Here is a 27,941-nt window from a genome sequence, read left to right as displayed (position 1 = left end):
CTGGGTCAGAGTATTTTATTACTGAGCGGGGGTTATCACATTTAAATTAAGCACTGTAGAGGATAGTGGATGGTGATTCCTTTCTGTACATTTTCTTACTTGTTCATAACAATTCTCACTGACTGTGTGTGTGATATATTGACACAAAAACATCTACAACTTACTAAAAGGAGCGGAGCGGTCCACCCCCACCATTTACATGAGTGGGATGTCCCAAACACACAGCCACTTCGCTGTTGGCTTGTTTGAAAATATGTTAATTCAATGTTGAATTATCATCACAAAGGTTGCATGTTTGGTTGAAATCGACAACTGATGGTGGATCAACTATAAAACAACCATTCAATTCTAGCCAATTAACTAATGTTGAAACTGTGTCATTGAATCAATGTTGTTTTGTGGTTGACATCAAATAAATGAAATGCCAACGTCGAATCCAGTGTGTTTCACCACTGGTCCTCCAGCCCCTACAAGTTTTAGGCATTTCCCTAATTCAACACACATGATATTAATTGACATCTGATTAACGGGGTTTTGCTGAACTGAAAAAACGCAGGTCAGTTTGATTGACGTCAAGGTTTGGGGAAGAACTACCCAGATAGCACACAATGTTAATTCAATGTTGAATTATGATCACAAAGGCTGCATGTATGGTTCAGGTCAACGACAGAAGCTGGATCAACCATCAAACAACCATTCAATTCTAGCCAATTCATTGATTGAAATGCCACATCGAATCCAGCGTTTTTCAGCACCAGGCACACTGCCCTGCAAGTTTTAGGCATTTCCCTAATTCAGCACACATGATTTTAATTAACATTTGATTAACAAGGTTTTGCTGAACTGAAAGCATGCAGGTCAGTTTGCCTTGAGGATAAGGTTTGGGGAAAAACTAGTAATCAAAGTGTTCAATCAATGTAAGGTGTTTTTTGCACCCCTCACCACCGCCTGCCATTCAAACGCCCAACCCCCTTCCCTCCACCCGCCAAAAACACACACACACCTCTTTCCCCCCACCTGGGCCTATCTACCCCTCAATCAGGTGAAACAACTTTAATTTTAAGTGAGGGTTTTTCATTTTTCACATTTTAAAAGATTGTTTTGGCTAGTGGCCTTTATTTGATAGTTAATTGACAGGAAGGTGGGTAATGAGAGAGGGGGGGGGTAATGCAGCAAAGGTTGCCAAGGTCAGGAATCGAGCCTGCGACAGCTGTGTTGAGGACTGAGGCCTTGATTGTGGTTTGTGCTTAACCCCTGCGCCACCACAGCACAACCCCTTTTAGGTGAGGGTTAATCACCTAAAAGGTGATTAACCTATGTGTTGACAACACTGAGTTGTGATTCCGTTCTGTACCCAGATTCACTAGCGGAACAAGTCAGCGTTGGGCCGGGGGGCGGGGCTAATTACCGGACCCCTAACGAATCACCAGGCCCCTGACGTTTATCGCCTGCGCTACCAGAAACTGTTGAGCGAGGGGCGGGGAGGTTGGTCTGCGTTTTTTGGTTGATCTTTACCCAGGAAACACATCGGCTAAACCGTGAGTGAAACGGTCACTGGGACTGACTAGTATATATTCCATTGAGGGAAAGTAACTTTAACATTAAATAGACCTTTCTCAACAGGCGGTAGACTTTCTCAGTCTATAATCAGACATTTAAGCGACTTGAAACCGCACCCCCAGCCCCACCCCCCCCCCATAGCTCTGCACCTGCCCAGATTGCACATGATGGCAATTCAACATTGAATTAACATCTTTTGCCAACAAGCCAACAGCGAAGTGGCTGTGTGTTTGGGACATCCCACTCATGTAAATGGTGGGGGTGGACCGCTCCACTCCTTGTAGTAAGTTGTAGATGTTTTTGTGTCAATATATCACACTCAAATGGTCAGTAGGACTTTATGAAAAAGAAAGAAAATGTACACAAATGAATCTTCACCCACTATCTTTTACAGAGGTTAATTTAGAATGTAATACCCCCCACTCACTAATAAAATGCTCTGACCCAGAGCTCTGATGAGGAGGAGAGGAGGGGAGGGGTGTGGCAAAACAGCCGTTTTGCAGACATCAAAACAGACATTGATTCAACATTGATTCAACATTGATCAGTCGTTGATCAGACATTAGCATTTCATTCATTAGATTTCAACCACAAAACAACATTGACTCAATGACACAGTTTCAACATTGGTTACTTGGCTGGAGGTGGATGGTTGTTTGATGGTTGATCAACCGTCAGTTGTTGACCTCAACCAAAAATCAACCCTTCTGACTATAATTCAATGTTGATTTACCATTGTGTGCAATCTGGGCAGTTTGTTGCAGCCCTCATCACCTTCTCATCTCCCCCTACTCCCTCCCAAGCCTCCCCCACCCAGCCGCTCCTCCCAACCTTCTCCTCTTTACCCCCTCTCATCCCTTCTTCCCTCCCCCTCCTTGAGCTCTGAGTCAGAACATTTTATTACTAGGTGGGGGTTAATCATGTTTCAAATTAAGCACTACATGTTGAGAACAGTGGGTTGTGATTCCTTTCTGTACATTTTCTTACTTGTCTGTAAATATTATTACTGACTGTGCATAATGTGTTGACACAAAAACATCTACAAGTCTGTACTAGGAGTTGTACAGTCCACCTCCCCAATTTTACACTTGTGGTTTGTCCCAACCAAACAGCCACTTTGCTGCTGGCTTGTTTGCTACCGGCTTCTGAATTGAATTCTCCGCTGAGCACTTTTATGGTAAGTCTTTCAATATTACTTTGATCTTAAATGTGTTTATTGAAAAATAAGGGCATTGTTTTGTGCCCATAGTAATCCTGGTTATTTTGAGGCAAAACGGATATTTTTAATAATTGAGGTCATGTCTCCTTTTGTATTATTTTCATCCTACCCACCACTCCAGGCCTAAGTATGAAATCCTGCGAGATTTTGTGGGATTTGAGTTTTTAAAATAGGGCGGGGCCTATTGTTTGGTCTGGGAGAGCATGTGGTGGACAAGAAAGTGTAAGGCTCCAGGTGGGCTTTAAATTGTTGTGATAGTAATCACTTGTTTTTAACTTTTTATTATGATATGCTTAGGGACTTGCTTAAATGAGCCTCTGTACCAGAACAGCTGAGTTGGATGATTACATGACCATCTGCGGCCATCAAGAAGTGCAGAAGGTTGTTAATCATCCACAGATTCAATCCAGGTGAGGCAGAAGGGAAACACTTAACATGTAAGGCAGGTGAAACACTGAACTAAACCTGCTAATGACTGATTCAGTCTGTTGATCCTTGGATTGGTAACTGGTTAAATTGAACTGGACTATTGTTACTTGTGTGGGATCTTTATTAGCATATAGACACTTTTTAAGGAATTTAATCAACTTATTTGGAAATATTTGTAGTTGATGGAAGATTGAACCAGCTATTTGATGGAAGTTTACTCTGTATAAATTATAATTTTTCCCACTACACTATAAATCACCTTTTGTTCTATTTATTTGTCTCTGGTGTGTTAAATAAACCCTGATCCTCCCTGAGTTTTATTGTTAGGTTTTCTGATAAACAGCCCTTTATTTTAAATATTGATTTAATATCAATATCATAAATCCTACACTATACTGCAGCTTAATGGGTAAATGTAGTTGTATATGTAAACATTAAGATAAATATTAATGAAAGATTAAGATATTAATTTAACAGTGAGTGTACATGGGGAACTATATGGTTTGTATTTGTTCTCAGACCTGTAATCAGTACACTGTTTAATCTTTCATTGTGTTTCAGAACTTTTCAAATGTTTATCATCTTTCTAACCGGCACCTTCCTCACTTTTATTTTTTTCAGCTGTTGCTCTGCAGTTTGACCGAAAGCTGACTCTTGAGGACTGCAGCAAAACTGTCAAGAAGCGGCTTCATTACGCACCAGAACGAGAGGAAAACATCACAAGGAATCAAAGTGACGCCAACCAGAGTCAAACTGGGGTTACCACAACTTGTACTGTTTCCCTACTTCATACAGTACAAAGCTTAACCTCATGGACTCTGTTCTTCTGTGGACAACAGACTGTTGTTTTGACAGTCAAAAAGGAGTCAAATATGTTTAAAGATCTGTCCCTCTTTTCTTAAATAAAATGTTAAATCAAACCCATGTTGTCATTTTTAAACTTTTGTACACAGTTTACCCATCATCTGCCAATAATATAGTGTTTAACACCAGTGAAGAAACTTTTAGTGGCATGTTATGATGTAGACCTATCAGACCTAAAATGTACATAAATCCTTAGCTTTCATTCAATATAAAAACAACCCAAATCTGCATGTACATCCACAGTCAAATGAGTGTTGAATCAACATTGATTCAATGTAGAATCAACACAAATCTGCATGCAGATCCACGTTCAGCTGATGGTTGAATGAACGTTGATTCCTAACTGATTCAATGTAGAATCAACACAGATATGCATGCAGATCCACGTTCTGATGATGGTTGAATCACCATTGATTCCTAACTTATTCAATGTAGAATCAACACAAATATGCATGCAGATCCACGTTCAGATGAAGGTTGAATCAACATTGATTCAATGTAGAATCAACACAAATCTGCATGCAGATCCACGTTCTGATGATGGTTGAATCACCATTGATTCCTAACTTATTCAATGTAGAATCAACACAAATATGCATGCAGATCCACGTTCAGATGAAGGTTGAATCAACATTGATTTAATGTAGAATCAACACAAATATGCATGCAGATCCACGTTCAGATAATGGTTGAATCAACGTGGATTCCTAACTGATTCAATGTAATATCAACACAAATAGGCATGTAAGTTGACATACAGATGATGGTTGAATCAACATTGATATAATGTCAGTAATGGTTGAAACCCTAACGTTGATTCAACATACAAGTCACCGACCACTTTCGATGTTTCAATGTCAGCGTTCAACGTTGATTCAATGTTTCTGGCTGACATTGATTCAATGTTGTTTCAATGATTCTGTGCTATCTGGGTACCTATTTTGACCTAAAAGAATCTCTGACAGCAGCAAGCTGTAGACACAACACACAAGGAGAGACGAAAGTTTAAAGATTTCTACAACAGCAGACAGCAAGAAAAGTTGGAAATGTTCAAATTTCTTGTGTTGCGTTGCTAGCCTGGGTGTGCACATCTATGATTACAAGCTTGAAATTTCTCATGCATGAATTACATTGGTCTCTTGGCTGGATGAGGACAGCTGGATGATACAGCGGCGGTTTTTGATATGTCTTATTTGTCAGTTGTCCTCTGAACAAGGCTGCTACTGTAAAAGTTGGAAAAAAAAGGGTCGATTGACCCTTTTTTCTGGAATCAGGATCTGCGTCAATTTATTCCTGTTGAAAACAAAAATATTTTCAGCACAGCAGTTCTTAGGCTCTGGCTTCCTCTCTCCACACTCACCTCTCCCCAGCGCAGCTTGGCACGAAGTGATACAGGAATGTGTTAGAACCAGGGGTGAAAGTAAGGGGATACGGTCGGGTACTGCGTACCCCTAAAAGATTTAGCGGGGGTACGCAGTACCTGCAAGAGAGGGGAGCGGCTGTCTGCGGTAAAAAAATCAACGGATTCACTGCGCAGCCATGACTGATTAGTTTTTCAAGAACAATCTAAAACAATCTAAAACAGTTAAGAAATAACTCCCCCCCCCCATTTCATATTGTTGCTGAACTGTTAGTGCTTTGCTAGAGCAGCGGTGCAATATGTGGATAGCGGAAGGTTTTGAGTCGATCTCAGCATTAGGTGACAAACTGAACGCCGCCAGGACGCTGAGACCAGCACGTCCTCCTCTGATTGGCTTATCAAAACGTTTGTAACTTTATTAAAGAACAACAACAACACAAAAATTAACAAAACGTGCTCAAATTAATGACCCAACAACAATAATAATCTCAGTAATTATTGTTTCAACAAGGTGTTGCGCAATGCTGTGCGTTTCGGTTCCATTACCAAAATAACGAGCAGAGCAGGAGTTTAAAATTAACTAATCAACCACCGCTGTGTTCAGGGAGGTTTACTAATGATCGCGAAATAAATATCAAATCTGAAAACCTAATATCGTGACGGAGGGTTATGTTTTTAACGTAATTCTCTGCAGGAGGTTGCCATGACAACGGGTGTGCTCAAACGACAGAGAGAGACGGAGAATAAAAAGGTGCCAGTGGTTTAGAATTGATCACCTGTTCGGGTTGTTTTACCTTTGTTTACCTTTGTCTTGGCTCATCACAGCTGCTGTAATTTCTGAACGTTCAATCCACGGAAAACTTGGATTAATTACCTCGTTCTTTGTGAGTATCACGTCATTTACAACAAACATCAAACACGGTAAATATGTTTCGTATTTAACAAACAAATGTCTTCTACCGCAATAATTATGTGAAATTAAATTAATTGTCTAATATAAAAAAAATAGTTTCGTGCTGTCGGGCTCAGAGTCTGAGAGGTTTTTCCTTTAGCAAACAAATATTTTTTTTTACTTCTTATTTAGTGGAAATATAGATGTTGATTAGATTTTCTCCAAAATAATAACCTTTTTCAACCTTAGCTCCACTGTTGAAAATGAGGCTCTAACATTCACAAATGACAGTGAAATAAAATCCAGTCCAACATCTGATTTGAGGTGATTCTTCTGGATCCTGTTGGAGGAAAAATATCCCAACTTCAGAAGATGAGCTTTAACCTAACAGAGCTCTGTGGTTCCTCCTGTCAGTGTGAGAGTCAGGATGAGGAGGCACCATGTTAGAAAGAGAAGTGGAAGCTGCAGGATTTTCAGAACAAACAGGTCATGATGCTAGGCTACTGATTATCCCTCTGTCTGGACACAGGATCGATAGAACCAGTTTAAAAGCTAAAAGGAATAACCATTCCTTATGTGGCAGGAAGAGGTGGAGACTGCACCTGCTGGCAGGGTGATTGCAAGTGGGCAAATAGCGCCAGAGGGCGCTCAGTATAAAAGCAGAGGTGAGCTCCAGTCTGACGTTTGCTGTTGACACATCGCGCACTGCGCTTCCGGTTGAGCTGTCTGTGCGCCGAGTACAGGTGAGGTTGGCTACCTGCGTATTTACAGCTGCTTGTACATCGTAGTCATGTAGAGCCTTTTATGTACAGAAACGGACGGGCGTCTTTACCTCCACGTTGATCGTGGGTGAGGTGGTTCCTGTAAAAAGTGCCAACATTTGAGCGTTCCCATTTGGGTGCAAGTGTGGAGAGCTTGGCCTAATCGGTAGGTGGAATGAGTGACAAATCGTATGTTTTATTCCTTTATTTTAAACTGTTTTATTATTTAGGAATCTCGACTGATTGCCACACATAACGCTGCTGCTTTGCCCGCACCAAGTCACTGCTTACTTAGCGGTTGCGAGAGAGAGACCGGCTGCCTGGGACACGCCCTCCCAGCTTCCGAAATCGAAACAAGGAGCGGCTGATCGCATTCATTTCGGATTGGATTGGACTGGGTTGCTCATGTTGCTGTGCCTGTTGAGCACAGGGATTTTTATGGTTTTATTTAGATATTTTTATTTCTTTTATTGCCTGTATTTTTAACAAATTGTCTTTTCTTATTTTTATTTTCTAGACCACCGGTGGTGCGCTCGGGCCTGGATGCGGCGTCCCTTTTTGGTGTGACTGTGCAGTGATTAATACCAATAGGTGGAGGGAATTACAAGGAGTGCGTGACCTCACGGGTGTTTGTTTTGATTTCTTTGCTTTGGAGCCTACCATCCAGGACCTGGCCGTATCCACCGGTAAGCCTAGTTGGATTTATTTTGTGAATTTTCTTTTTGTTCAGATACAGGTATTTTTATTCTGTCATAATAAATTATTATTGTCTTGAAGCCTGTCTCTCGCTTTTGCAAAACCGGACCTGTGTCCTTTCATTAATTCCTGGGTGAAAACCCCAGGTGGCGTTGTTGGTAACAAACCACATTGTATAGTCCAAACCACTGAACGCCACATTTGGCGTTGTTGGTAACAAACCACATTGTATAGTCCAAACCACTGAACGCCACACTTATATGCCAGACATGGAAAACTGGGATGCACTCCATGCCATGATGTTCAGAATTTAGGCCTCATGGCATCTCAAGGTGTCAACATTGCAGCCAGTGGGCTTAAGGAGATACAGCTTTATTTTGTAGCAATTCAAGAGCTAGGCACGCAGTTCCCTTGCCTCATGGCAGGGAGCGCTCATAATCCCAGATATTGTGACTCCACAACTGCAGAGTAAGATGCAGTGAGCTAGGCCTGGAGCTAGCCATACAGTAAATAAGTAAAGTACAGCGATATATTTATTTTCTCCTCTCTTCCGACGTAAACATGAAAGACTACATTTCTACACTTAAACAGTTTTCTAAAGTGGATTTTCAATTGAAGCAGGAGATAACTAAAGGAAGAGCGACACCGGACTGAAAGTTTTGCTTTGAGACAGTTTGACGATTCTCAAACGGAATAGAAAAGACATGCCGAGAATAGACTTGGCTTTGGATGAACGGATATTTTTGTGCAGAATTATCGGTGCATGGATTTCATTGATAGATAAAGGTAAGATAGCAATAAGATTTTTTTTTTTAATGAAATGTGCGTTTTTTGGGCTACAGTTTGTATGTCTAAATAATTCAGTAAAGTAGAAGCGGTAGCTAATCTACCACAGCAATTATTTATTAATTAAACATTAAGCCTAAAACATACTACAACAACAGACTGAATGTTCTGTTCTGTGTGCAAAATTCTTGAATGTTTTTTGGTGTTAAATCCTAAAACATGAAGTGGCATTGTTGTCAGTTGCTATGGAAATGATTCTGCGTAGCTTAACAAATACAGATCACTTTGCTGTGGATCATAGCACAAAATCAATATCTACATTTCTAAGCTTCACTGAGTTAACGCGGCTATGGATGACATGTAAATGATTAATCTTTTTGACCTTCCGTACGTCCAATAACATGCATGGTGTCTAAGTCATAAGTCAGTGCCTCACCAGCAATGAACATCACCGCACGTCACTGATATAGATATGTATATATATATATATATATAGTTATAGTCAAGGGCATAGGAACGAATCTGTCATTGGGGGGGACGCATATCGGAAACCTGACAGATCAGTAAATAGCTTGAGCAGAATTGTCAAACAATTATGCCATCCAGCGCCGTGCAGGAACCACTACAGGGGCTGGTGCTCAAAAAAAAAGGGCACATCTCACCGCATTCTAGGACAGAATATTAACAAAGCCACACAGCTTTCAGAGTTTAATAAACAATGATAATTTACAAAATTGTGAGATATACAATCAAAGCTAAGGAAAATCTCTATATAGAGCATGCAGCTATGCATATGTAAGATATTTTATTAGTAATTTCTTTCTGCAGGTCTATTTTGTTATAAGAAAGTATTGCCATATTCAAACCTGCAATTTAGCAGGATATGTAAATCAGAGCTAAACCACCAGACATATTTTGTCTTTACAGAATTACACTATTAAAAATGTAAACAACAAATAATTTTAGTACGTTATGTGACAGAAGAGGGTTTAGAAAATACCAAAAAAAAAAAGTTTGACCAAAAGGGCACTTGGGGGCAAGGAGCAAAAGGGGCAGGTGCTCAAGCCCCCCCAGCCTCTCCCTCTGCACGTGCCTGATGCCATCAACACATCAGTAATGCATTACTCTAATCTGACCCTTGTTTCAGTAACAAGTATTCTAACATGTTACTATTTACAATCCAATAATCAGATTAAAGTTATGCAGTATAATGACCGTCATTCCAGGATGAACACTCACTTTAGCATTTGCCTCTCACAACTAGCAAGCTAAATACTCTGGTAGCACAGACAGGCTACCAGATTCTGATATATTTTATTGGTCAAAAGACATTTGATTATTGGTCAAAATGCATTGATATAAATTGACTGGTAATTGAACTGGTTCTACCTCTTTCTAAAACCAAAGTAGAAAACAGCTCATAAAATAGGACTCAGCAGTTTTAAACTCAATACAGCAATTTGACCAACAAAAATAAAATCTAAAGTTTTGTTCTTCTTTAACAACTCTCTACATCAGTGCAACAGTTTGATCTACAAAATAAATAAAAATTATACTTTTCACATCTAACAGACACCTTAGCTCCTCACTGTTAACTCAGTCTCACTTTCCAGCCCTGCATTCAGTAACTTACCAAAGAAGAGCCATGAAAAACACTGAGGCAAAAAGCCTAAATGTTTTTTTCTCCTGTCATTTTCAGCCACAAACATTTAACTAAAATATCTACGGATATGTGTTTCTGTCTCTGCCTCCCTCTGACTCTCTGCAGCCTGATGTTCCTGCATGGATTCATGGATTTACAACAGACACTACAGTAATGTACAGTGTCAGAATGTGAACTAAATATAAAAAGTATGTTTTTATCATACAGAATGAGAATTTAAACAACTTAATTTTCAGATGTATACATTATTATACATCTCAACCCTATTTACTGTGTAGCAAAAATTTTCACTAATTTATTTTTAAACCTCTCCTCAAGCACTTTTTTATTGTCTCCTGTAATTAATATAATTTTTAATATAATTAATTAATATAATTTTGATATCTTTACACTGAAACTCCACCTGGCTCTCTTATGTCTTCCCTGACCTGCTCCTCTCACAATAAAATAGTTTAGCTTATTTAAATATTAAAAACAGTTAATACATATTTCAGTAAACTAAATGAAGATCTCACCAGAGCTTCTTCACCTTTCTTCAACATCATTCTAGCACTGCTGTTCTCCTAAATATCTAAATAATATAATATAATATAATATATAAATACATGTTAAGTGGTCGAGTATGATCAGGTGTTGCTCACTTTAAATAATAAAAAGGCTCATTTCGTTGCTGTTTCAGCCTCATTCTAAATCATTATGACTAGACTAGCTAACTTTTAAACAAAGTTAGCAGTAAAATTTTGGACATGTGACTATCCCAGAATTAAAACGGCTTAACCTAAAAGATTTAGTTCTATATATGAAAGTAAACTGACAAGATGTTATAAACAAGCGATATTCATAGCAAAATTCCTGACAGATCGTTTACCTCCTTCAAACGGAGTTTCTGACTCCGTCTGCTGCTGCCTTTACTCTGAGCCGTTCAGACGGGGCAGGGGAGGAAGCGCTCTGCTGAATGCGCTGTTGTGCGCCTTCAAAATAAAAGCACACGAGTGGAAGACTTTAAAATTCTTCGCAACAGCGGTGAAATTATTGGGGGGGACGAATGTGACTCTCTCCAATATTGGGGGGGACATGTCCCCCCCGTGCCCCCCGCTTCCTACGCCCATGGTTATAGTTATAGTACCCCCAAGAAATTAAAACTACTTTCACCTGAGGACAAGCACAGGCTGGCATTGAGCATTGACTTTGCTAACTGACAAGTCATGTTCATGCCGAACAACAATACAAGACACACATCATTACATACTTACATCACCATCATCTGTAGAATTGTGATGAACAGTAGCAACAGAGCCTCCCTTCAGACCAGAAAGGCTGGAAACATAACTCACTTCCTCTTTCAGGAAACCTGTTGTTCCAACACTCTCTCTGCCTGACTATGATTTCTAAAGATTGAATACAAAAGAAACAGAATTAAAGCAAAGCTCGAATGAGGCAAAACATAAAAGCACAACTTCACTGATCTTATTGAAGTTTGATTCTACTATTGGTTCTAGATGTTACTTTGTATAATTAATTTTAAAGGTTACTTCATGTGTTGTTACTGGTAAACTAAAATCTGGTAAACTAAAATCTAATGGGAAAATCTTGGGTTATTTTGACACACCAAGAGAAACAAATAACACGCATCACATTTTTAAGGAACTCTTATTGTTACATGGGAAGACAATGAGCCTATTACTTACTGTCAAAAGGAGAGGCAAAGTGTCTTGGATGTCTTTCTTTTCTTTTTAAAGGAATCTGATGGCACTTATTTCATCTAACACTAAATGTGTCAAACTGTTATTTTTCTTCAAAAGGTTGTTTTCTTTGTCTCTTTCCGATTTTACAGGAACTTTGAGACATGCCAGTTTAAGTGGGAGGTGATGATTACTGGCAACCAGCCTACTGTCACTTGGAAATATGGGTTTGTAAAAGGAAAAGTCTGAGTGGTGCTGGAACATGCTGTGTCTGAGAGAAGTAAATGAGTGGGACAAAAGTAGGTTTGACACCATGGTTTACAAAATGCTTCAGCAAACTGTTAAAACATTCTCAGATTCAAAGTTTGACAAACATGCTTTGTTATAATAAATGAAGACCATTTTAGCTGAATAGAGAAAATAAAAAAGAATCTGGAGTACGCTCTGTGTAGCTAAGGGTCCCAAGTTCACAAAATGGGGGATGCTGCAAAGCGGCCTCATTTTCTTGCTCCCAGAAGAACCTGGAATTCTCTTGCGCTTGTGTTATTTTTCATTATTAATGTTCTTCCCAGTTAAAGTCCGGCATGAACCTAAGGCTTTAAGGACTGACAATGTTATTTACAGGCTGATTACAGAAACATTCTGGATAAATAAAGTGAAATAAATGCACCCATAGATTTGAAACCCAGATCCATTAGTAAAACCTTTAAAATATAATCTGATTATTTCTACAAATTTGTTCCCCTGTTAATGTTAACTAGAGAAAATATAAATTACAACCAGGTATTTTGTTCAAATTCCTACACAGGAATTTATTTTAATATCTCAACTCTAGTTCCTCAATTATGTACAACCAACCTGTAAGTTTTTGTACTTTCAAAAATAGCCTGGTTCTCATAACTTCTTATTGCTACTGTCTCATAACAAATCAGAGTAAGCTTATCCTGTTAGATCACTTAGGGTGCGTTGACACTGCAGCCTGAAGTGACTCAATTCCGATTTTTTTGACATAATGTGACCTGTATCCGATCTTTTCATGTTAGTGTGAACAGCACAGGTCGGATTCTTTTTCGAATGTGACCCATATCCGATATGTATCCGATTCAAATGCGACCTAACGTCCAGCCCGCATTCATGTGAACTGAAGGTCACTGATTCTCAACAAATCTCACTATTCTGCGTCCTGATACACGCAAGTTGGGAAGAAAAATCAACTATGATGGACTATATGAGGATTAAGTTGTTAATATGTTGCTCCGGTTGGACAACAACTTCAAATATGTAAGCTAAACTACACCGCTAGCCTCCATGTTTACTTCTGCAAATACTGAGCATTTCTTCTTCTTTATGGCAGTTGGCAGAACACTGAGAACGCTGACGCTATTGCGCCCTCTACTGCGCATGCGGGACACTTTCAGGTCGTTTGCCTTTTGACTTTTGGCAGCTAATTGAAGTTTTAGAATAAAATAATGTGTCTACTCTAAGCAGGGGTGAAAGTAAGGGGGTACAGCAGGGTACTGCGTACCCCTAAAGGATTTAGCGGGGGTACGCAGTACCTTGTCGAGAAAAGTCGAGATCAGCCCACTTCCCCATGCTGGAGATTTTAGTTTAATAATAACAATAAATAAAGTTATCTTTAAAACTGATTATACAGGTGACATCAAGACCCAACAGTAGAGTCAGATGATAATAAAATTAATCTGGTTGTGTGTGTGTTATTGTGTCCTGCAAACTTTGCTTTAATTCTACTTTTTTCTATATAATCATAAAAAATCATAGTCTGACAGAAGGAAAGTTATGAAACAGGAAAAGCAGGTTTCCTGGAAAAAGAGGAAGTTTCCAGCCTGCAGTGATTAAAAATAGTTCAGACTGCTCATTTTGAGCACTAAAGGTTTAAGGAATAAAAACTAGACGTTTTGAGTAATTGGATAAAACCCAGAGTAAAATACTTAAATTAATAATGATAACTTATGATTTAGCCGATAATTAATATTGGTTTAACCAGTGGTTGATGTTGGTTTGATTATAAGAATATTTACACTTACTCTTACACTTATGGAAGTATTTAAAGGAGAAAGAAGTAACTGTAACATGGTGTCAAATGATTAGAATAATGAATTATTCTTGGTTTCTTTTCAGAAATGTCTGTAATAACTCACATTATGATTATAAGAGTAACTAATAAGTAATGATTATTATAAAATTATAAATGAATGCTAAATCAGAGAAACTAAAAGGTTGTAAATGTGATTTTGACATTGAACTGGAAATGGTGTAAAATGTGTAACTGTAACTAAAGGTCACTGATGTTGTGTTGGAGGTAGATGGTAGGTGAAAGGTCAGGTGGAAAGAGGAACTGATGGGAGAGCGGAGGTGTCCAACGCCTTATTGCTAAACTTCAACTTTCCTAAGAGAAGGTTAGACACAAGAGGGCTGTTGAGCAACTCGGGGACATTAGAACAGACATCAGGTCATGTCCAAAGATGGTGATGGATATGAGATTATCGGTCCAAGCAGTCAGCCAATGAAACAGGCACAGCAACAAAGCTAGCCAATGCAAATGCACCAAAAGGGTGGATAAACCCTATATAAGGTGAGTGCAAAAGAGGAATCTTTGGTTGGATCCTTCAGGCAGCTTCGAGCCAAGATTGAGATGGACAAAGAACTCTGCAGCCACAGAACCGAAGACTGTTCTGCACATGGGGACCAACCCGTTAGCCCCGCAACATGTGGCTTCAAATCGCACTTTTCTCAGCTGGGTTCGAGACCCCAAAGACAAAGCCAAAGACAAAGACCAAGGCAAAGATGAAGATAAAGACAAAGATAAAGAACAAAGGCAAAGAGGAAGAACTGGTGTGTTCCTTCCGTGAGACCAGCTCGTCTACATCTCGAAGGACCAGAAAGATCGTGAGACGAGGAGAAAGGAGCTACAGAGCTGCAAGACAAGAAGGAGAGGGCCGCTACGCCCATGAGGAAGTCACCCTGAGGCCCGAGATCTGCCGCTCTGACTCAGTACTCTTCCTGTACTGGGAGCCTCCTGCTGCTGCAACACCTTTTTCATCATCAGGCCAGTTCTGGGGTTCAAAATGCCAAACACCGTCCGTCTCTCTCAAAGTTTTTCTTTTTTAGTTCACAGTGTCAGCATTAGGGAAAGATAGGCTAGATTATTGATTTTACTTATTTGATTATTTCTGCTACTGATTTAAGCTGTACTGACCCTTACAAAACTGCCTTAATAAAATAATTAGCATTAAGAAAATCTAAAAGATGTTGTGGACATTCAGTTAATGAGTCACCTTAAAGTTCTTTGATGGTTGTAAAATAGCTATGAAGTTTGATTCTGGGAGGAGAAAGTGGAAAATGTTTTATAGGTTGCTTTTAGCCAAAACTAAAACAACACCCTTGGGACTCGCCGAGTCACTAAAACCAACCTGGTTCAATAACAAGTGCAAGTTGTAATAAGAGAAAGAGCGACCGTTAACAGGTGTGCTCTGTGAAACTAGCTGATTCCGGGCTACTCTATCTGGCTAATTCACAGGGTGAAAAAGGGTGGGACATCTGGATGGAGGTCGTTAGAAACCAGGCTAGTCTTTCTCGCACCCAGCTTAAACAGAGTTTACTTCAGTTCTGGGTAGGGTAAATCTCGGCAGATTTAGGAAACTCAATTCACCCGTTAGACGGAGAGCTGGGAGCAACATCTCCCTCCTCTCAGAAGAGGAAGTAGAGAGAGAGAAGGGGGGGGGGGTGTTGTGCAACAACAACCTACAAGAGAGGGGAGTGGCTGTCTGCTGTAAAAAATCAACGGGTTCACTGTGCTAATTAGTGAGTGCACCCACTAATTAGCCGTGACTGATTAGTTTTTCAAGAACAATCTAAAACACGACTTGATGAGTTAATAACTTTTTTCCCATTTCATATTGTTTCTGAACTGTTCGTGCTTTGCTAGAGTAGGGCTGCAATACGTCGATTGCGGAAGGTTTTGAATCGATCTCGACATTAGGTGACAAACTGAACGCCGCCAGGACGCTGAGACCAGCACGTCCTCCTCTGATTGGCTTATCAAAACGTTCGTAACTTTATTAAACAACAACAACAACAAAAATCAACAAAACGTTTTTGTTAGAGATTTTTTGGTATTATCATTTTGTTATTACTTTAGTTCATATTCAGTCTAATGTTAATCAATAGTTAATCAACATTCAGTATTATTGTGATTTTCAGTTAAAAGTGATCTCTTCCTTATGTGTGTATAAACTGACCTGGAGGTCACATCTGCCTGTTTGTCTTCTTGTGAAACAGTTAACTGTGTTTCCCAGACCTTAAATTATTTTTCCACAGGTGCCTCCTTATCAACCGGAATACTCCCTATTTTAGAAACTGTCTGTGTGCAGTCATATTTTGTCTCTGCTGTCTTCCTTACTTATCCTCCCTCTTTTTGCTTGATAATAAAAGTCAAGCTGTAACCAGGGGTCTTTAGAACGGCTCGGAGGAGCAGTTTTCTGAGACTTCTCCTTTTGCAAAAGCTTGGTCATAAAATTCATATATGTTGTCTGTGGTTCTTTTAATGAAGGTTTGAGGAAAATACCTATCAGTTTTAAACTTAATGACCCAACAACAATAATAATCTCAGTGATTATTGTTTCAACAAGGTGTTGCGCATTCTCTGCATTTCGGTTCCATTACCAACTAGCAGAGCAGGAGTTTAAAATTAACTATTACTGCTGTGTTGAGGGGAGCGCTTATTAATGATCGCAAAAATAAATATCAAGCCTGTAAACCTAATATCGTAACGGACTGAATGTTATGTTTTCTCTGGTCGGCTTGCAGAGCGCAGGAGGTTGCCATGACAACGGGTGTGCTTAAATAACAGAGAGAGACGGAGAATAAAAATGTGCGAGTGGTTTAGAGTTGATCACCTGTTCAGGTTGTTTTACCTTTGTTTACCTTTGTCTTGGCTCATCACAGCTGCTGTAATTTCTGAACGTTCAGTAAACGACAAACTTGGACTAATTACCTCGTTCTTTGTGAGTATACGTCATTTACAACAAACATCAAACACGGTAAATATGTTTTATTAAGTATTTAACAAACAAATGGCTTCTACCGTGATAATTATGTGAAATTAAATTAATTGTCTAATAAAAAAATAGTTTGGTGCTGTCGAGCTCAGAGTATGAGAGGCTTTTCCTTTATCAAACTTTTTCTTTTTTTGCCTCTTATTTAGTGGAAATATTGATGTTGATTAGATTTTCTCCAAAATAATAACCTTTTTCAACCTTTATAGCTCCACTGTTGAAAATGAGGCTCTAACATTCACAAATGACAGAGTAATAAAATCCAGTCCAACATCTGATTTGAGGTGATTCCTCTGGAACCTGTTGGAGGAAAAATATCCCAACTTCAGAAGATGAGCTTTTAACCTAACAGAGCTCTGTGGTTCCTCCTATCAGTATGAGAGTCAGGATGAGGAGGCGATATGTTAGGAAGATGAAGTGGAAGCTGCAGGATCTTCAGAACAAACAGGTCATGATGCTAGGCCTACTGATTACTCTGTCTGGACACAGGATCAATATAACCAGTTTAAAAGCTAATATGAATGGTTATATGCCAGACATGGAAAACTGGGATGCACTCCATGCCATGATGTTCAGAATTTAGGTCTCATCTTGGGGTGTCAACATTGCAGCCAGTGGGCTGAGGGAAATACAGCTTTATTTTGTAGCAATTCAAGAGCTACCCAGCTTTTATCGCTTCGCAAAAATGTCATCAGCACAGAAACTCCAAAGCACAAAAGGAAGCTATATATATATATATATATATATATATATATATATATATATATATATATATATATATATATATATATATATAACAGAAACCAATGAGCTGATATACAACTCAGCATCAGTGATCCTTGAAATACTCGGCTATAAGAGCAACCATGAGACCCAATATCCATCATGGAAAAGACGGTTAGAGGCTAAGATCAAGATAACAAGGAGGGAAGTGAGCCAGCTGTCAGAGCTCCTAAGGGGTGCAATGAAAAGATCAGTACCCAAGAAGTACAGCCAGATGCCCATACCTGAAGCACTCGAAACTGCCAAACAAAGGCTCCAAGCCTTGGCCAGCCGCCTAAAGAGATACACAAGAGAGAATGAAGCCAGGAGGATCAACCGGCTCTTCTCCACCCAACCAGCTAAAGTGTACTCTCAATGGCAGGGTACTAACAACAGAGCAGACCCACCAAGGCTGGAGACTGAACAATACTGGAAAGGCATATGGGAAAGGGAGGCGTCCCACAACAGCAAGGCACAGTGGCTAACCTCTCTACGAGAGGACCACAGCAACCTCCCTGAACAAGCCCCGGTAACCATCACTGTGGCAGATGTCCAAGAAAGAGTCTCGGGTATGAAAAACTGGACAGCACCAGGGCCTGACATGATCCATGCCTACTGGCTAAAGAAACTCACTGCCCTCCATGAGCGACTGGCAGCTCAACTGAACCAGCTGCTACAAAATGGGACTCACCCTGAATGGTTAACTGAAGGGCGCACAATCCTGATCCAGAAGGATCCCTCAAAGGGTTCAGTCCCATCCAACTATCGGCCAATAACCTGTCTCTCTACAACATGGAAGCTCATGTCAGGCATCATAGCGGCTAAGATAAGCGGACACATGGATAAATACATGAGCACGGCACAGAAGGGCATCGGCATAAATAGTAGAGGAGCCAAACACCAACTCCTTGTAGACCACACAGTCGCCCGAGACTGCAAAACCCGACACACCAACCTGTGCACCGCTTGGATTGATTACAAGAAAGCCTATGACTCAATGCCACACACCTGGATCATTGAATGCTTAGAGATGTACAACATCAATAGGACTCTAAGAGCCTTCATTGCAAACTCGATGGGGCTGTGGAAAACCACCCTTGAAGCCAACTGCAAACCGCTTGCACAAGTGTCCATCAAATGTGGCATATACCAAGGAGATGCTCTGTCCCCACTGCTGTTCTGCATAGGCCTGAACCCCCTCAGCCAAATCATCAACAAGACTGGCTACGGATACCGACTTAAGAATGGGGCCACAATCAGTCACCTCCTCTACATGGATGACATCAAGCTGTACGCCAAGAGCGAGCAAGACATCGACTCACTGATCCACACCACCAGGATCTACAGCACTGACATTGGGATGTCATTCGGACTAGAGAAGTGTGGCCGGATGGTTACAAAGAGAGGGAAGGTCGTCCGCACAGAAGGGGTCTCACTCCCAGAGGGAACGATAGCAGACATAGAGCACAGCTACAAGTACCTGGGAATACCACAAGCAAATGGCAACCTCGATGAGGTCACAAGGAAAGGAGCCACAGCCAAATACCTCCAACGAATAAGGCAAGTCCTGAGAAGCCAGCTCAATGGCAAGAACAAGATCCGTGCAATAAACAGCTATGCCTTACCAGTAATCAGATACCCTGCCGGAATAATTAGCTGGCCAATGGAAGAGATGAAGGCCACGGATGTTAAGACTCGGAAGCTACTAACCATGCATGGAGGGTTCCACCCCAAATCCAGCACCCTGAGACTGTACACGAGCCGTAAGGAAGGAGGCAGAGGACTAGTGAGTGTGAGAGCCACTGTCCAGGATGAAACATCTAAGATCCATAAATACATCAAGGACAAAGCCTCAACGGACGATGTGCTCAGCGAATGTCTCAGGCAATGGGGAACAGAGGACGAGGTGCTGGAGGAACCATCATGGGAAGACAAGCCCCTACATGGGATGTACCACCGACAAATAACTGAAGTGGCTGATATCAGGAAATCCTACCAATGGCTGGAGAAAGCTGGACTCAAGGACAGCACGGAGGCCCTCATCCTGGCCGCCCAGGAACAGGCCCTAAACACCAGAGCAATAGAAGCTCAAATCTACCACACCAGACAAGACCCAAGGTGTAGGTTGTGCAAGGAGGCCTCTGAGACAGTCCAGCACATAACAGCAGGGTGCAAGATGCTGGCAGGGAAAGCGTACATGGAACGACATAACCAAGTGGCGGGCATAGTGTACAGGAACATCTGTGCAGAATATGGACTGGAAGCCCCGAGGTCAAAATGGGGGACACCCCCAAAGGTGGTGGAGAATGACCGAGCTAAGATCCTGTGGGACTTCCAGATCCAGACAGACAAGATGGTAATGTCGAACCAACCGGACATTGTGGTGGTGGATAAAGAACAGAGGAAAGCCGTTGTGGTGGATGTAGCAATACCAAGTGACCACAACATCAGGAAAAAGGAGCATGAGAAACTGGAGAAATACCAGGGCCTCAGAGAGGAACTGGAGAAGGCCTGGAAGGTGAAGACCACAGTGGTGCCTGTGGTCATCGGGGCCCTCGGGGCAGTCACCCCCAAACTGGAGCAGTGGCTCAAACAGATCCCAGGAACAACATCAGACATCTCAGTCCAGAAATGTGCAGTTCTAGGCACAGCCAAGATACTGCGCAGAACCCTCAAGCTCCCAGGCCTCTGGTAGAGGACCCGAGCTCAGAGGATGAAAGAGACCACCCACGGAGGGTGAGAGGGGAATTTTTTTTTTTTATATATATATATATATATATATATATATATATATATATATATATATATATATTAGGGCTGTTGTAAACGAATATTTTAGTAATCGAGTAATCTATAGATTATTCTTACGATTAATCGAGTAATCGGATAAAATAAAAAATAAAATGAAATATTGGTAAATCTGGCATAATACCGGTGTTACTATCAGATATCAATATCAGTCCAATCTTGAAGATTGGACTTTATGCCGCTGAGACTTAGCTTTTGTCAACAACTCAGAGGCGGAAGTGAGAGCTCCGCGCAACGCAAATGAAGTCCCGGCCGGAACACGGTGCGCTAACTAATAAAACATAAATTAACGAAGCTTCGAGGCAGGTAAATTTTCCTCGAGGAATTTTAGTAATCGAGGTACTCGAATCATTCGAGGAATCGTTTCAGCCCTAATATATATATATATATATATATATATATATATATATATAAAAATAAAAAATATAGCATCTTGCACCCTGCTGATATGTGCTGGACTGTCTCAGAGGCCTCCTTGCACAACCTACACCTTGGGTCTTGTCTGGTGTGGTAGATCTGAGCCTCTATTGCTCTGGTGTTTAGGGCCTGTTCCTGGGCAGCCAGGATGAGGGCCTCTGTGCTGTCCTTGAGTCCAGCTTTTTCCAGCCATTGGTAGGATTTCCTGATATCAGCCACTTCAGTTATTTGTTGGTGGTACATCCCATGTAGGGGCTTGTCCTCCCATGATGGTTTCTCCAGCACCTCATCCTCTGTCCCCCATTGTCTGAGACATTCACTGAGCACATCATCCGTTGAGGCTTTGTCCTTGATGTATTTATGGATCTTGGATGTTAGCCACTGTGCATCGCTGTTGTGGGACGCCTCCCTTTCCCATATGCCTTTCCAGTATTGGGACAGTGGCTCTCACACTCACTAGTCCTCTGCCTCCTTCCTTACGGCTCGTGTACAGTCTCAGGGTGCTGGATTTGGGGTGGAACCCTCCATGCATGGTTAGTAGCTTCCGAGTCTTAACATCCGTGGCCTTCATCTCTTCCATTGGCCAGCTAATTATTCCGGCAGGGTATCTGATTACTGGTAAGGCATAGCTGTTTATTGCACGGATCTTGTTCTTGCCATTGAGCTGGCTTCTCAGGACTTGCCTTATTCGTTGGAGGTATTTGGCTGTGGCTCCTTTCCTTGTGACCTCATCGAGGTTGCCATTTGCTTGTGGTATTCCCAGGTACTTGTAGCTGTGCTCTATGTCTGCTATCGTTCCCTCTGGGAGTGAGACCCCTTCTGTGCGGACGACCTTCCCTCTCTTTGTAACCATCCGGCCACACTTCTCTAGTCCGAATGACATCCCAATGTCAGTGCTGTAGATCCTGGTGGTGTGGATCAGTGAGTCGATGTCTCGCTCGCTCTTGGCGTACAGCTTGATGTCATCCATGTAGAGGAGGTGACTGATTGTGGCCCCATTCTTGAGTCAGTATCCGTAGCCAGTCTTGTTGATGATTTGGGTGAGGGGGTTCAGGCCTATGCAGAACAGCAGTGGGGACAGAGCATCTCCTTGGTATATGCCACATTTGATGGACACTTGTGCAAGTGGTTTGCAGTTGGCTTCAAGGGTGGTTTTCCACAGCCCCATTGAGTTTGCAATAAGGGCTCTTAGAGTCCTATTGATGTTGTACATCTCTAAGCATTCAATGATCCAGGTATGTGGCATTGAGTCATAGGCTTTCTTGTAATCAATCCAAGCGGTGCACAGGTTGGTGTGTCGGGTTTTGCAGTCTCGGGCGACTGTGTGGTCTACAAGGAGTTGGTGTTTGGCTCCTCTGCTATTTATGCTGATGCCCTTCTGTGCTGTGCTCATGTATTTATCCATGTGTCCGCTTATCTTAGGATGGGACTGAACCCTTTGAGGGATCCTTCTTTATCAGGATTGTGCGCCCTTCAGTTAACCATTCAGGGTGAGTCCCATTTTGTAGCAGCTGGTTCAGTTGAGCTGCCAGTCGCTCATGGAGGGCAGTGAGTTTCTTTAGCCAGTAGGCATGGATCATGTCAGGTCCTGGTGCTGTCCAGTTTTTCATACCCGAGACTCTTTCTTGGACATCTGCCACAGTGATGGTTACTGGGGCTTGTTCAGGGAGGTTGCTGTGGTCCTCTCGTAGAGAGGTTAGCCACTGTGCATTGCTGTTGTGGGACGTCTCCCTTTCCCATATGCCTTTCCAGTATTGGGTCTGCTCTGTTGTTAGTACCCTGCCATTGAGAGTACACTTTAGCTGGTTGGGTGGAGAAGAGCCAGTTAATCCTCCTGGCTTCATTCTCTCTTGTGTATCTCTTTAGCTGGCTGGCCAAGGCTTGGAGTCTTTGTTTGGCAGTTTCGAGTGCTTCAGGTATGGGCATCTGGCTGTACTTCTTAGGTACTGATCTTTTCATTGCACCCCTTTGGAGCTCTGACAGTTGGCTCACTTCCCTCCTTGTTATCTTGATCTTAGCCTCTAACCATCTTTTCCATGGTGGATATTGGGTCTCATGGTTGCTCTTATAGCCAAGCATATCAAGGATCACTGATGCTGAGTTGTATATCAGCTCATTGGTTTCTGTTATGGTGTTGGTAGGGATCGTTCTCAATGCTGCATTCACATCTTCAATGAGACTTTCTGATGGTACTTCACTCATCTGCTGTAGTTGGCGTCGGGGTTGTCTGGTGTTCATTCGGGCCATGATTCTCTCTCTGAGGTCAGCTGCTGCCTTGTTCAGCTTTGATGGTTCGTTCATTACTGGGGCTGCATACCCAGTCTCTGGGGTAGTTGTAGTTAACTCGCCCCTGTACTGACATCCAGGCTCCTCCCCCTTGCCGTAGCATTTGTGTTGTACCTCGTCAATCTCAAGTTGTGATAGCAGTTGCCGTTTGCGGATGTTGGAACACTGAGCTACTAGTTGTTTAGCAGTCATTGTAGACTGGGGATGTCGAACAAACCATTTTTCCCCTCATTCTTTGCATGTAGCCCCTCTGACTAGGGTTACTTGAGTAGTAGCATTCCAACAGATCCAGGTTTTCACCTCTCGCCCATTTCCGTCTTGTTCCAGTAGCCCATTTGTCATCAAGGTGCTCTGGTTCCCCAGCACCTGACGCAGACCTTGTTTGGCCCGGCGACGTCTGAGCCGGCATGTCTCTCATGGTATGAGGTAGTCTATATAGCTCCAAGGGTCTTGCCTAAGGACCCACATTGGATAGCTCAATTTCACTGTTGTAACTTTTTGCCCCAGCCTGGATTCGAACCCAGGTCTCCCGGGTGGAAGACTGGTGACTTACCTGTATAGCTCAATGTATATTATATATATATATATACACACACATATATATATATATATACATATATATTTATTTTTTATTTTATTTTATTTTTTTGTTCATTGTACCCCCAAGAATTTCAGGGGTGAAACTACTTTCACCCCTGACTCTAAGCAATATCAATTTCATGTATCTAGTGTGAAAGGTCGCACGACCAGAATGTTACAGGTGGACATTTACCTCCACCTATAACGGTGGAGGTAAATGTCTGTCACAAATCTGTACAAGAGGAAGTCAGTAAAATATTTGGTAACACTTTATTTGAAGGGGTGTGCATAAGACTGACATTACACTGTAATAAACATGACATAACATCTGTCATGAACATAAAGACGTTTTTATGAATGTTTATGACAGTTGTCACGAAGTGTCATTCAGTAAATAATGACACTTTTAATGCAAAGTTGCTCTAAAAATTGCATTGAAAGTCCATTAAAAATGCCAAGTTTGCATTAAATTATCATAATTTACAAAATCATGCAATGTTGGCACTTTTAATGGGCTTTCAATGCAACTTTTAGAGCAACTTTGCATTAAAAGTGTCATTATTTACCGAATGACACTTCATGACAACTGTCATAAACATTCATAAAGACTTCTTTATGGTCATGTCAGTCTTATGCACACTCCTTCAAATAAAATGTTACCAAATATTTAAATAAACAAATATAAATTATTTTGAACAGATGTTATTTCAAGTGTGTTCTACTGATATATAAAGAAAATTGTATCCCTTCGTTCATCTTTTGATCATAAGAAGAGTGAACGTAAGCATGGCAACAATTGTTGCCGATCGCATAATACATGTGTTCATTGGTTTGCTGTTTATTCTATATGCCTTACTGTTCCCATACAGCCTAAAACTATCAGATATTTTAGATCTTCTAGACCTGAAGGAACCTCAAAATGATGTCTTCTACATCACTGTTATTCCCACAGTTGAAATCCTCCCTTCTCTAACCCCCAACCCCCAAAAGGCGACTCTTTACATAAAGTGTGGCCTGTGCACTGAATTATTACTACAAGATGATGCTACGCCTGAAACTAGTTTAGGACAGAGCCTAGGTGTAGTTCTTGGTCTGGTGGAACAGGGAGAATTTCCTTTCAGATGCAAATTTGTTCATACTAGTTTTTTTACCTGATTTTGCCTCTGATTAAATAACCAAATGACGTCAAAGGTCACTTGGCACATTGAGACAATGACATCTGCAGGATGTAGTATTGAATTTTTATGCATCTAAAATATTTCTGAACACTCTTGAAACCATTCTTTGTTATAATAGGCTATACATGTCATAATTTTTCTTATTTTTTATATGTATAAATAGGCCATATTTGTGTTATTTAGACTATGCAGTTTCCCACCGGCAACCATTGTTGCCAAGTATAAAATCTACATTTTCACTAACGTAACCAACATAAAATGTAATAATTCATAAAAGTCATGAGTTAGGGAAGTCCAAGGATTGAAATGCATGCACTTATTTTGCAGGAAAAAAAATTGGGATTAAACAGGTGTCCCTTTGCTGTGTTTTTAGGGAGTAGGAAGGCACATTCACTAGAGCTCTATCAGTACTGGTTTATAGCTCTACATGCAACTAATTTCCGACAGTAAAGGTTCCCTGTCTTTCATTGGGGTTAAAGATCAAAGAAAGCAGCTCATGTCACTCAGCACTTCCTTGCCCATTAGCCACTAGTATATTCATGTTTGTTATTGACAGGTCTATGCTTGCCATGCATTATTCAGCCACTCTGACAGGATGCACAGTGTCACAAAACACGACACAACTTGATCAGCAAAATGGTCTGCCTCTCCTCGCACCCCTTCACCCCTCCCTCAGCTTATTCTGCTCCTCCTGTACAAGCGTTCCCCTCTGAAGTAATTTCATTTTCACCTTCGTTCAGGATCTTGTGAGTGAAAATGCTGGTTCTGAGCGGGTGGGCGGTTGGATGGAGGAAGCCAACTAGTCTCTCTGTCCTTTTGTCCTTGACGGCTGTGAAGCCTAGACTATTCATCTCTGTCAGAGGCAAGCATCTCAGAAAGACCCTCTCTCCTCCTGCTTCCGCTTTACTCCATTCGCTCTGGAGGCCCTGTCTCCCAGGCATGTCAGTGCTAAATAGGGCTTTTACACAGTATTGACTGGCCTGACAAGTCTCTCCACCAGCCAAGCTGGGCAGTATAGGAAGAAGCCTATCATATTATTTTCTCCTCTCTTCCATCCCGGCTGGATCGTCCACACAGCAGGTAAGTGGAGGGCTAATTCGAAAATCTGAAGGAGGGAGTGGTGAAAATAAAACGGGGCTCTGTCTCATAGTGTGACACGGTTGGTGACTTTACAGCAGGGAAAGCCCACATATTAACACACTGTGTGTGTCTGCAAGTATATTATCAAGGCGCAAAACCAGTGTGACGATGCCTGTCCACATTTGAAAATGTATTCTCGAGTGCACAATGGTGGAGGTAAGTAAATCCAAAAAGCTATAACAATGGACGTGGAAGGAACGTAAGCAATGCATATACAATATGGATTCTTTTCTAACATATTAGTGCATATGGATGTTTATTATAAAATTTTTCAAAACTGAAGAACATCTAGCAATACAAATAAACTCTAAAAAGTAAAAAAAGACCCTTTGACCTTCTACTGAGAAATAAACCAGGACCCTCTAGCATTTATTGTAATTGAATGACTGAAATTACTAAAGTGCCCATGAAGAGAACATCGTTACTCAGCTTTCTGAAGGAGGTTTGCCCTTTTTACACTTGAGAGATTAAATTTGATGTGCTCTGAACTGCTGAAGTGAGGGTGAGCATTGTAGCAGGATTGAAGTGCTGTCTGAGGCCTTCAGAAAAAATGTCAACAGTTTATCAGTCTGGTGGGAGGCTTAAAGTACCACTGACACAAGAAAGGTATTTACATGATTTAAAGAAATGAACTAACCTTAACCCTTAATCCTGACCCAGACAAAAACAGCAACATTCTGCATTTCTGTGAAAAATATTTATTAGTAAAAGCTTTACACAGAATGAAAGCACAGTAGTTCATCTTTTTTAAATCATGTAAGTGATTTTTATTGTGTCAGTGACACTTTAAAGAGTATATGATCAATGATGTAATGATGGGAATTTTCTCTCATTTCACAGAACCAGTTCTTGTGGCTCGACTCCCAATCGGCTCTTAGTTTATGATCATCTGCAGCCCCATATGTTGATATATGGGGCATGGAAAATGGGATTTTTTTCTATTATAAATCCTGTTGCATTCAATGTTCATTGTAGGAGAAGCCTTATACTTCCTTTTTTTATTTGTTCTGTTACGAAAGCAGACATTCTTTGTATATTTTAAACAAACTTTTTGTTTTTAACAAAAACAAACAAATCTACCCTTAATAATAATTTATTATTGATATCTTTAATTTTCAGCCAGATGCTGCTTCTCTTTTACTGATGTCAGTTATAGTTTTGGTGTTTAACAACACCAAAACTATAGTATAACTGTGTTTACATCCCCTCAGTACACCACTGAGGGGATGTACTCACCTGACTGTTCTGTCTCTGTTCTAACATAATGGTATGATCCGATATCCTCACATATGATTGGCCACAAGGCTGCCTTTCTAATCAAAACAAAGTTCTGCCATGAGCAGAGTGGACTCCTCGGTGGAGTCACTACAGAGTCCCCTCCATGTTGTTAATTTTCCTCATGTTAAAATCTTTGAAAAAAAGTTTAATTCAAAGATGTGAATGAAAGATGAAATCTTTTTCCAGCACTCTTTTGCTTTCCAGCTTTATATTTTCTGTAAAATTGTTTTTCTGGGCAGTGTTGTGCTCGCTCTTTTCTTGTGCTAACACAATTTTATCTACTTCTAAGATGGTGTTGATTTTTCAAGAACACTCTTGGATGTTCCTGATGATCCCTAACCTGATCTTCCAGTTATTTTTTTTGTGGAAAAAAAATCCATATTTCTTGTTGAGCAAATGATCTTTTAAATTTGTAAAATTTAACATTTCTGAAATTGATTTGAACTTAATGGTGTTAAGTTCATCATTACCATTAGGTGATAGGAATGGTTACAATAAACCAAACC

At 40.9% G+C, this 27,941-nt stretch overlaps 2 long non-coding RNA genes across 2 annotated transcripts; both read left to right on the top strand.

Moving 5' to 3' along the window:
* The first annotated feature begins 2,175 nt into the window (after window positions 1-2,175).
* On the top strand, window positions 2,176-4,128 carry LOC148152882 (uncharacterized). The gene is made up of 2 exons (XR_015761808.1): window positions 2,176-3,189; window positions 3,830-4,128. It is a non-coding gene; the product is annotated as an uncharacterized LOC148152882 (long non-coding RNA).
* Window positions 4,129-7,006: 2,878 nt separating this feature from the next.
* Window positions 7,007-7,692, top strand: LOC148152881 (uncharacterized). The gene is made up of 3 exons (XR_015761832.1): window positions 7,007-7,067; window positions 7,137-7,251; window positions 7,316-7,692. It is a non-coding gene; the product is annotated as an uncharacterized LOC148152881 (long non-coding RNA).
* The last annotated feature ends 20,249 nt before the right edge of the window (window positions 7,693-27,941 follow it).

This window comes from Poecilia mexicana, unplaced genomic scaffold (genome assembly GCF_051168715.1).
Source record: "Poecilia mexicana isolate PSO_F unplaced genomic scaffold, ASM5116871v1 scaffold_21, whole genome shotgun sequence".
NCBI classification, from domain to species: domain Eukaryota; kingdom Metazoa; phylum Chordata; class Actinopteri; order Cyprinodontiformes; family Poeciliidae; genus Poecilia; species Poecilia mexicana.
This window is presented reverse-complemented; position numbering and strand designations above follow the sequence as displayed.